At 38.6% G+C, this 12,475-nt stretch overlaps 1 pseudogene; it reads right to left on the bottom strand.

Annotated features, from left to right (window-relative positions):
- Positions 1-337: 337 nt before the first annotated feature.
- LOC123786572 (sorting nexin-19-like) overlaps positions 338-12,475 on the bottom strand; it is a 36,855-nt pseudogene continuing 24,717 nt past the window's right edge.

Raw genomic sequence — 12,475 nt, 5'->3', positions numbered from 1 at the left:
AAATAATCAAGTATGAGTATTAGATACATAACAGAATAAGCAGAGGAGACTGAAAAAAGATGGATAGGATAATAAGTATGAGCCAAAGCTATTCTGCAAGATGAGAAATAGGCAGTGTCATATATACTTTTTTTTAAAGGTATGGTAATGGATATGCATGACATTGGTACATATATTCCCCTGTCCCCTGCTACAAATGGAGTAGAACTGGTGGAGAAGTGTGCCACTGAGATCCCAGGCCTTCTGAGCTACAGTCCATTTCTAGAGGGCACAGACTTCCTGACTGGTCTGTCAGCAGCAAAGTAACTCACCTATTCCAACCTTTTCCCACCTATGGCTATGGGGAGACATCCATCCTCTCAGGGTGACCTGGGATACATGAGACAGACATGGTCATGGTAGATCCCTCAATACAGACACTGGTATCCAAGAATTCCAGGATGATATTCCAAAGGCAGTAAATCAAATGCCTGTTGATGAGGGGTTACGGGAGAGACTCCAGAACAAGATTCCAGCTCAGCCAACATTTGTTCACTCCAAGGATTTCTACTACAAAATCTAGTAGGACTCCCATCAGGGTCTGCAAAGACTATTTCTCAGCAGCCACCTTCTGTTCCTGAGTCCTCAAAGACTGTGGATACTCAGGCAAAATTCCACCATGCCAGACAAACTCCAGAAGAAGCCAGAGGCACTGTACTCGGATATGTTAGATCAGCTATTTGAACTTCTAGTCACCTCCGAATTAGGATACCAAAGATAAGATGAAAAACTTTCTGTATGTTTACCATACATAGTCATCTCCTCTGTTCCATTAGCAGAAAGAAGAGCAGATCCAATGTTATGTTGGCTAACTCTGTCTCTGTGCCTGATCACCACTGCTGAGGTCTTGGGCTGGCCAGCTGCATCTGACAAGTAGCCATCCACACATCCTTTGGGAATTCATTCAGGATGTTTTTTGGAGGCTTTTTCTGGCTGCATTTCCAGTAGCTAATATGTTAGTATTCTAGCCTGTATATCATCGTTGCTATTGTACTAACCAGCAGCCACCACTATTAGTAATACAGTGGCTGTGAATCCCAAACATCCCCATATCTTTATGATGTTATATTGACAACTGAAACCCCAATTTGGTGGGTCTGTTTGGTCAAGCTGAAAGGTATCTCTCTGCATGTGTTGCTTCTATTGCATGATATGGGCAGTAGCTTCCTCCAATACTATACATAATGAAAAAGAGGTCCCCAATTAGGAAGAGCAGCTACATGACAGAAACCAGAATGAGTTAATGAATCAATGAATTCTTTGACTCCAGTGTCTCACTACTATTAAAAAAATCAATAAATAAATGACTTCCTGACTCTCCAGTGCTTTCACAAGAATGTGAAGCCCCTTTGCCTAGCCTTTAGGGCTCTCCCTGCTATATGTGTTGTTTATCTCTCCAATCTGAAGGGCATTTTAACCATTAGATTATAGGCATTTATTTTTTTTTAATTTTTTATTATGTTATGTTAGTCACCATACAAGTACATCATTAGTTTTAGATGTAGTGCTCCATGATTCATTGTTTTCGTATAACACCCAGTACTCCATGCAATATATGCCCTCCTTAATACCCATCACCGGCCTGTCCCCATCCCCCATCCCCCTCCTCTCTGAAACCCTCAGTTTGTTTCCCAGAGTCCATAGTCTGTCATGGTTCATTCCTCCTTCTGTTTACCCCTTCATTCTTCCCTTCCTTCTCCTACCGATCTCCCTGCTAGTCCTTATGTTCCACAAATAAGTGAAACCGTATGATAATTTAGACTATAGGCATTTACCATTAGACTATAGAATAGTCCATATTTCATAAAAATACATTTGGTGGAAATTATTAGACAGTGATATATTTTTCACCTTCAAGCAATGTCTTTAATATTTTCCTGATCATATCACTTAATTTCCTTTTTAAAAATATCAGTTAAATCTCCATATGTGAGAAATTGGTATACAGTTTAATACACAAACCCAGGAAAAAATGGAGATTTTTTCCAAAGTGGTAAGATGACTGGCACCAGCAGGCTGATATTTCTTACCTGACAAAAAGTGAAGTGCAGTATGAGCATGATAAGGTCAAAGTGAAAGTGAAGATCTCATTAGCTTAGAAAAAAAGGTAGGGACAAAACAGACATGTAGGAAAGCTTGAGGACTAACATTCAATTCTAATGGACTCTCAGTAAGATTAATTCAAAGAAGTTTTACTAGGTAGAATGAGCCATGTCTGCTCAGAGTGATATTTTTAGTTCCATGGAAGCATTGCAAGTTTGGAGCTAAATGAGCGAAGATATTTAGAATGGGAATCAATTTCCTAATCCTTATTACCATGATATATTCTTAGCTATTTCATTTCCAACCTTAAGTAAGGGACTTTGAGAAGTTCTGGTGTTTGCAACCTAAACTTTCTTAGATTCACTAACATAAAAAAAAAAGTCTTCTGAAAAGGAGTTATTCATTCTTCTATTATCTATGATGTAATGTTCCATGATTCATTATTTGTGTATAACACTCAGTGCACCATGCAATATGTGCCGTCCTTAATACCCATCACCAGCCTATCCCAGTCCCCCATTCCCCTCCCCTCTGAAGCCCTCAGTTTGTTTCCCAGAGTCCACAGTCTCTCATGGTCCATTCCCCTTTCTCTCTACCCTCCTTCATTCTTCCCTTTCTTCTCCTACCAATCTTCCTATTTCTTATGTTCCATAAATGAGTGAAACCATATGGTAATTGTCTTTCTCTGCTTGACTTATTTCACTTAACATAATCTCCTCCAGTTCCGCCCATGTTGCTGCAAATGTTGGGTAATTGTTCTTTCTGATGGCTAATATTCCATTGTATATATGGACCACAACTTCTTAATCCAGTCATCTGTTGAAGGGTATCTCGGCTCCTTCCACAATTTAGCTATTGTGGACAATGCTGCTATGAACATTGAGGTGCATATGGCCCTTCTCTTCACTACTTCTGTAGCTTTGGGGTAAATACCCAGTAGTGCAATGGCTGGATCACAGGGTAGCTCAATTTTTAACTTTTTAAGGGACCTCCACACTGTTTTCCAAAGTGGCTATACCAACTTGCATTCCCACCAACAGTGTAAGAGGGATCCCGTTTCTCCACATCCTCTCCAGCAATTGTTGTTTCTTACCTTATCAATTTTTGCCATTCTAACTGGCATAAGGTGGTATCTTAGTGTGGTTTTGATTTGAATTTCCCTGATGGTTAATGATTTTGAACATTTTTTCAGGTGTCTGTTAGCCATTTGTATGTCATCATTGGAAAAGTGTCTGTTCATATCTTCTGCCCATTTTTTTATTTGATTATTTGTTTCTCATGTATTGAGGTTGAGAAGTTCTTTATAGATCTTGGATACCAGTCTTTTATCTGTAGTGTCATTTGCAAATATCTTCTCCCATTCTTGGGCTATTTTTTTTTTTTTTTTACTATTTTCCTTGCTGTTCAGGAGCTTTTTATCTTGATGAAGTCCTACGAGTTTATTTTTTCTTTTGTTTCTCTTGCCTTTGGAGATGTGTCATGAAAGAAGTTGCTGTGGCTGATGTCAAAGAGGTTACAGCCTATGTTTTCCTCTATGATTCTGATGGATTCCTGTCTCACATAGAGGTCTTTCATCCATTTGGAGTTTATCTTTGTGTATGGTATGAGAGAGTGGTCAAGATTTATTCTTTTCATATAGCTGTCCAATTTTTCCAGCACCATTTATTGAAGAGACTGTCTTTTTTTCCACTGCATGTTATTTCCTGCTTTGTCAAAGATTAGTTGCCCAAAGAGCCGAGGGTCCATTTCTGGGTTCTCTATTCTGTTCCATTGTTCTGTGATTCTGTTTTTGTGCCAGTACCATGTGGTCTTGGTGATCACAGCTTTGCAGTATAGCTTGAAATCAGGCAACGTAATGCCCCCAGCTCTGTTTTTCCTTTTCAACAATTCCTTGGGGATTCGGGGACTTTTCTGGTTTCACACAAATTTAAGGGCTCTTTGTTCTAGTTCTTTGAAAGATGACATTGGTATTTAGATTGGGATGGCATTGAAAGTGTAGATTGCTCTGGGTAGCATAGACATTTTAACTATGTTTATTCCTCCGATCCATGAGGATGGAATATTTTTCCATCTTTTTGTGTCTTCTTCAATGTCTTTCAAGAGTGATCTGAAGTTTCTAGAATATAGATCCTTTATGTCTTCCTTTAAGTTAATTCAGAGATAACGTATGATTTTGGTGCTATTGTAAATGGAATGGATTCCGTAATTTCTCTTTCTGTAGTCATTGTTCATGCATAGAAATGCAACTGATTTCTGAGCATTGATTTGTATCCCGCCACATTACTGAATTGCTCTATAAGTTCTAGTAGTTTAGGGGTAGAGTCTTTTGGGTTTTCAATATAGAGTATCATGTCATCTGCGAAGAGAGACAGTTTGACTTCTTCTTTGCAGATTTGAATACATTTTATCCCTTTTTGTTGTCTGATTGCTGTTGCAAGGACTTCTAGTACTATGTTGAATAATAATGGCGCGAGTGGGCATCCTTGTTGTGTTCCTGATCGTAAGGAAAAGGCTTCCAGTTTTTCCCCATTGAGAATGATATTCGCTGTAGGCTTTTCATAGATATTTTTTATGAAATTGAGGAATGTACCCTCTATCCCTACACTCTGAAGTGTTTTAATTAGGAAAGGATGCTGTATTTTGTCAAATGCTTTTTCTGCATCAATTGAGAGGATCATATGGCTCTTGACTCTTTTCTTAATGATATGATATATCACACTGATCGATTTGAGAATGTCGAACCACCCTTGTATCCCAGGGATGAATCCCATTTGGTCATTATGGATAATCCTTTTAATGTACTGTTCCATCCTATTAGCTAGGATCTTGTTGAGAATTTTGGCAGCCATATTCATCAGGGATATTGGTCTGTAATTCTCCTTTTTGATGGGGTCTTTGCCTGATTTGGGGATCAGGTAATAGTGGCCTCATAGAATGAGTTTTATAGTTTTCCTTCTGTTTCTATTTTTTGAATCAGCTTCAGGAGAATAGGTATTATTTCTTCTTTGAATATTTGGTAGAATTCCCCAGGGAATCCGTCAGGCCCTGGACTCTTGTTTTGGGGGGAGGTTTTTGATCCCTGCCTCAATCTCTTCATAATTAATCAGTCTGTTTAAATAATCAATATCTTCATGATTCAGTCTTGGTAGTTTATAGGTTTCCAGGAAGGCATCCATTCCTTCCAGGTTGTTTAATGTATTGGCATAAAGCTATTGATAAAAGTTTCTAATGATCCTTCCTATTTCATTGGTTTTGGTCATGATCTCTCCCCTTTCATTCATAATTTTATTAATTTGGGTTTTTTCTCTATTCTTTTGAATATGTCTGCCCAGTGGCTTATCTATCTTTATTCTTTCAAAGAACCAGCTTCTAGTTTTGTTGATCTGCTCTACTGTGCTTCTGGTTTCTAATTCATTGATCTCTGCTTTAATCTTGATCACCTGCCTTCTCGTGCGTGGGTTAGGCCTGTTCTTCTGTTCCAGCTCCAGGTTCTTGAGGTAAGAATACAAAAACTACATTTTAGATTTTTCTATTCTTTTGCGTGAGGCTGCATAGGTATGTATTTTACCCTTAGGTCTGCCTTTGCAGTGTCCCATAGGTTTTGGATCAATGTGTTTTCATTTTCGCTGGTCTCCAAAAATTGTTTATTCTACTTCTTAATTACCTTGTTTACCCAATCATTCTTGAGCAGGATGGTTCTTAGTTTCCAAGTATTTGAATTTCTTCCAAATTTTTCCTTGTGATTGAGTTCAGTTTCAAAGCATTGTGGTGTGAGAATATGCAGGGAATAATCTCAGTCTTTTGGTATTGGTTGAGACTTGTTTTGTGACCCAGTATATGGTCTATTCTGGAGAAAGTTCCTTGTGAATTTGAAAAGAATGAGTATTCTTTTGTTCTGGGGTGTAGTGTTCTGTATATATCCATAAGGTCTGTCTGGTCCAGTGTGCCATTCAAAGCTCTTGTTTCTTTGTTGATTTTCTGCTTAGGTGATCTGTCTATTGCTGAGAGAGGAGTGTTGAGGTCCCCTACTATTAACATACTATTACCTATATGTCTCTTTATTCTGGTTAATTGTTGGCTTGTGTATCTAGCTGCTCCCCTGTTGGGGGCATAGATATTTATAATTGTCACATCCACTTGTTGGATACATCTTTTAAGAATAATATAGTGTCCTTCTTTAACTACAGTCTTTAGTTTAAAATGTAATCTGATATGAGAATTGCTACCCCAGCTTTTTTTGAGGTCCATTGGCATGAAAAATGGTTTTCCATCCCTTCACTTTCTGTCTGGATGTATCTTTAGGCTCAAAATGAGTCTCTTATAGACAGCAAATGGATGGGTCATGTCTTTTTATCCAATCTGCAGCCCTGTGGTGTTTTATGGGAGCATTTAGGCCATTCACATTGAGAGTGATTATTGAGACATAGGATTTTAATGATGTCATGTGGCCTGTGAGGTCTGTTTCTATTGATTGTAAATTTCTGTTCTGTATCACTCTTGGGGTCTTTTTACTTTTATAGAACCCCCCCCCCTAAAATCTTATGTAGGGCTGGCTTGGTGGTCACAAATTCCTTCAGTTTCTGCCGGTCTTGGAAGGTCCTTATCTCTCCATCAATTCTGAATGACAGCCTTGATGGATAAAGGATCCTTGGTTGCATGTTCTTCTCACTTAATGCTCTGAAAATACCTTGCCATCCCTTCCTGATCTGCCAGGTCTCTGTAGACAGGTCTGATGTTATTCTGATATTTTTCTCCTGTATTAAGGATTTTCTTCCCCCTGGCCACTTTCAAGACTGTATCTTTGGACCTAATATTTGCAAAATGCACTATGATGTGACATGGTTTAGGTCTGTTCTCATTGATCTTGGGAGGTGTCCTCTCTGCCTCTTGGACATGAATGATTGTTTCCTTTTCCAGATTAGGGAAGTTCTCAGCTACAATTTGTTCAAATATATCTTCTAGACCTCTCTCTTTCTTCACCCCTCAGGGATGCCAATGATTCTGAAATTGGAATGTTTCATTGAGTCAGTAAGCTCCTGTATTCTACATTCTTGAGATTGAATTTTTTTGAGCCAAGTTTCTATTTTTACTTTCTTTTCTACCATCCTATCTCCAATTCACTAATTCATTCTTCTGCCTCATTTACCCTGGCCATCAGAGCATCTAGTTTAGACTGCATTTGATTCATACCTTTTTTAATTTCTTCCAGATTCACTCTCATTTCTACCCTTAGAGATTCTATATTCTCGTTAATATTTTCGTTAATACCTTTTTCAAGCCTACACATCATCTTGAGCATTGTTACTCTGAACTCCATTTCTGACAATTTGGTTATATCCATATCCATCAGTTCTGTGGCAGAGGCCATAGTCTCTGTATCCTTTCTTTGTTGAGGGTTTCTCCTCGTCATTCTGATGAGGAGAGTTTGCGGGAATGCACAGAACCCGAATTATTGACCAGGACTCAGGCAGTGTGCACTTGTTTTATAGGGACCTTAGGGATGTGGGCTTCTTGATCTTTCAGGCTGCCTTCTTGGGTGGGGGCCTGCTGTGCTGATAGTCAGGCAACCTTGTTTGGGTAGAGTTGCCCTGTCCCCTGTGAGGGGGGATGGGGATGGGCACTATGTGTACCGGTATTTCTGGGCTTTTGTTCTCTGGCGGCTTTCCCTGGCAGTTTTCTGTGACTCTTGAGAGTCAGAGCAGCAGTGGCCGTATCCTAGCCTCTGTCTCAGAATAGAGAGATCATAGTCCATTCTCCACTGAGCTCTCCTGGGCACATTTATTTATTTATTTATTTATTTTACTGTTTTATTTTTTTTTTAATTTTTTTATTATTTTTATTTCATTATATTCGTCACCATACGTTTGAACCATGAGAGACTCTGGACTCTGGGAAACAAACAGGTCTCCTGGCCACTTTAACTCTGTTTCTATTGGTGCTGCTAAAACCCCTGCAGAGTCCCAGGTTGTGTGCCCCACAGCCACTCTGCCAGCCTTTGCTTCCAGACCTGGCACGTCTCTTCTAACACTGCCAGACACCGTGGTTCCTGCGTGGGCTCCCGAGCTCCCAGTTTCAGTCCGGTTCCAGTGAGCTCTCTGGAGCTCTGTTTTTCAGTCTGGTCACACACGTGCTTCTGGGCTCACGGTCTCAGTCTGCTTTCTCACGGGTGCTGGTCCACCAGTCAGGCCTGCTCCCTAGTGCAGGTGGCTACTGCTTCCTGAAGTCCGAGCATGGTGGCTCCCTCCCCCTTCCATTTATCTTCTGATATCTGTGCATGGATTCATGGCTCCCCATTTTGTATCTCAATACTCAGTGCTGGAGATGTTTGTTTGTAGAGATCCAGATGTATCTTCCCATGTATCAGGCTGATTTTGTGAGTTCAGGATGGTCTGGTAGATATCCAGCTCGATTCAGGGGACCAGTTGAGAAAAGGGTCCCCTACTCCTCCACCATCTTTTCGCCTCTCTCACCAAATGGTTCTTATAAGCAAGTGTTTTAAGTTGCTTCTGGACATATTTAGATGTAAAATGAAGCTTTACTTATGAATTCCATACTGAAATTTCAATTTGAGCAGCACTGATCCTAATTACATTTCTTCTTACATATCATCATTCTCTATGCAACCCCCCAAACTTCCCTGTTTTTTTTTCCTCCTTAGTATAAAGCCATAATCACCTCCTGACATATTAAATATTTTATATTATTTTTTACAACATAAATGACATAAGAGCTATGTATTTTTTTCTTGTTTTTTTTTTTTTTAATTTTATTGTTTGTTGTATCTCCAGTGCCTCCGATATACTCTACATTCAATAAATGATTGGATGGCTGAATGAAGGAAATGGAAAGAGAACAAAGTAGTTAATCAGGAACAAGACAGTGAGGCATTAATGTCTATCTGCAAACTTCCTTGAACTTTTTAGAAGTGAGGTCAGAGACACATATTTAGAGTTGTCCCTCAAGGTTTCTATGTTGTTTACCAGGTTTACTGCTTGGGAAAAGAGATAATTACACTTTTCCTTCAAGTTATGTATGGCCATGGGACTCCATGGCTCAGAAGAGATGCATGGAAGTGATATGTGCCACTATTAAAGTGACACTTTAATAATGCATAACTATCATGTTCCTTTTCTCTTCTCTCAGCTGTCATGGAAACACAGAGATGCATATCCATCATCCAGGGCCCTGAGTGAAGACACCCTGTTGACTTGAGATAGACATGTCACATGAATCTGACATAAACCTTCATGGTTTCATGCTGATTTGTTATAGTATCTATACCTCAATCCAATCTTCACCATGGTCTTCATCTTCTGTAACTAGAATCTGTCACAGAACAGTCACACAATAAGCATTCTTTGAATGAAAAGTAAGGATAGAAGAAGGGAAGGGAGAAAAAGAGAAAGGGAAGAAAGAAGGAAGGAAGGAAGGAAGGAAGGAAGGAAGGAAGGAAGGAAGGAAGGAAGGAAGGAAAGAAAGAAAAGTTGGAGAACAAGTCAGGGATGGGTGAAATGTTCTCATCCACATCAAGTTAATCCCTTGAACTTTGCTGGAGCAAAAGAAGTCAGAGGAACAAAACTTAGTATTACATATGTGACTAAGAATAAAAGTTGAAATTAAATGATGTATGTGCAACAATGGATCTTAACAATCTTAGTTAAGAATGAAATACTTGTTAATTAACATATATTGCATACTACTATGCAATGGGAACTATTCTGAGTTCTCCGAACAAATATATGTTACTTGATTTGTTAATTTCTATATGTAATTTATTTTATGATAAAATTACTAAAACATTACTTATTTAATAATTTATTAAATTATTTAAACATTTAACATTGATTATTTTATTTTATTTTAATTTATTATGCAGTTTATATTTATTTTATTTAGGTTCTCTGTCATGGATGAAATAGACTGCAGAGGGGCAGTGACAGAATCAGAAATACCAGTGACCAATTGTTTGAGCTAAGTATGAATAAATATTCTTCCTAAAAGAAGACAACATGATCTCCCATCTAAGCTCCATTACTTATAAATTCAATAACTTAGGGCACATTTTTTGACTTACTTGAGCTTTACCAATAAAATCAGAATAATAATTATTCCTATCTTATAGTTTTAATGACCCAAATCAATGCATCTATATGGGCCTTAGCCAAATGTTTGGAGGTTTTAATAGATGTTCTCTCTTTTGTTTTTGTTTCATTTTGTTTTTGTTTGTTTTTATTTCTTGAGCCATCAAATTAAAACTATGAAGTGGGCATTGTTATGTGTCACTTATGTAAGGGAGTAACTGAAGCATTGATAAATTGTATAACTTGTTCAAGGGGAGAAGAAAAGAGATGAGCTGTGATAGATACTGGAAACCCAAGCTTTGCTCACTCTGACAGGCACTTTCTGGTTATTCTTACATAAATCTGTGAAGCAATACATATCGGGAAAGCATGCTTTTCTGACATCACTGTGTTAGAGATTCTATGACATGGGCCATGCAGGAGAGTACCCATCACATCATCTAGATACACATGGAAGCCCAGACAATGAGAACTAAGCCATGCAATTAGCACACAATTAATAAGCACAGAGCTAAACAAAAGTCACCTCAGAGACAAAATACTCCCTGGGTGCACAGTTGGGTGAGCAAGATCATAATCATCTTAGAAAAGGCTGTGCCAGTCATAAAGGCTATTCAGCAATAAAGATTTCTGAAAGACGCAGAGAGACAAGTATCAGCACTTCCTATCCAGAAGTTTCCATAAATGGGGGCGCCTGGGTGGCACAGCGGTTAAGCGTCTGCCTTCGGCTCAGGGCGTGATCCCGGCGTTCTGGGATCGAGCCCCACATCAGGCTCCTCTGCTATGAGCCTGCTTCTTCCTCTCCCACTCCTCCTGCTTGTGTTCCCTCTCTCGCTGGCTGTCTCTATCTCTGTCGAATAAATAAATAAAATCTTTAAAAAAAAAAAGAAGTTTCCATAAATGTTGGTCTTTTGACTAAAGCCCCATTCCTTCCAAGCCTTACAGCAACATATGAGAGATAGAAATGGCAGGCTGACAAGTGTGCCAGGGGCCCTCAGGGAGAGAAGGCTGTAGATCCTGCCCCAAGCTTTCTAGTTCAGAGAACCTGACAGTTTTCATTACAACTTACCCATTTATTTTACATTTAGATTTATATTCTATGTGCTTCTTTTGCATGACACAGCCTTCAAATCTACTCCATTTTAAGACATTTATGAATCAAGTTTCTACACCTGGAAGGCAAAGGGCCAGACAGCTTCTCTGTGATACATAGTGGCCCTTGACCAGCCAGCATTTTCCTAGTGACACTCTTCATTTGTTGAAAGTTTACTGCAAAGTTTTTGAGCTAGTAACTAGACATATTATCTGATGCTGTTCCTATCACTGTGGTTAAAGAAAAGTAATGCAGTGAAGGAAGAGTATATTTATATAAGCATAATTTTATGTTATATATTACATATATAGGTATATATATAATTATGGTGTGTCATTCACACATGTATGTACATATATATGAAGATGCGTATAGGCACACATGTATATGTATGTGTATTTATATACATACACGCATGTGTATATATATTTAGTTTTTATTTTTATTAATTACCTATTACTGCTTAACATACCAAAAACTTAAAAGCTTAAAACAGCACACAATCATCTTTTCACAGTTGTCAGGATCAGTTGTCTGGTCATGGCTTAACTGGGTCCTCTACTTCAAGGTTACACAATCAAGGTATCAGACAGGGTTATGGTCTCAACACTAGGCTCAACTGGCAAAGGATCTTTATTAAGTTCATTTATAAGGTTGATGGCAATATTCAGTTTCTTTCAGGATATTGGACTGTGGACCTCAGTTGCCTACTGGCTATTGGCTAGAAGCCACCTTTACTACTTTCCCTATGTGGGACTCTCCAACAGGACAGTCTACTTTTTCAGAGTTAGCAAGAGAAAGAAAGTCAGCTGGTGGGTAGATATAGTCTTGTTTAACCTAATTGCAAAAAAATCATTCTATTGCTCTTTCCATATTCTATTAGCTAGAAGCAAGTTATTCAACACAAGGGGATTTTACATGTCTGTGAATACCAGGAGACTGGGAATATTAGTGGGGAGGGGTATTTAGAAGTCTGCCCACCACAGGATATTCTTTCCATATCCATTATTTTATTTATATGTTTTTCATAATAAACCTCTGTATCAATTATCATTACCTCTGTTTGAAAGATGGAGAGGATAAGGTCTTTAGACTTAAGTGATTTATCCAGAGTCAGGGCACCAAAAAAAAGATAGAATTGGGCATAGACTTCAAAGCCTAGCTCAATTTTCTCTGCAAATATGCCTCATTTTCTGAGCTGGGTTGGGTTACTGTCTAA

This window comes from Ursus americanus, chromosome 1, assembly GCF_024610735.1.
Source record: "Ursus americanus isolate L20-20 chromosome 1, mUrsAme1.1.p, whole genome shotgun sequence".
In the NCBI taxonomy this organism is placed as follows: domain Eukaryota; kingdom Metazoa; phylum Chordata; class Mammalia; order Carnivora; family Ursidae; genus Ursus; species Ursus americanus.
Note: the sequence above shows the minus strand (reverse complement) of the source record. Positions and strands in the feature narration are given on the sequence as shown.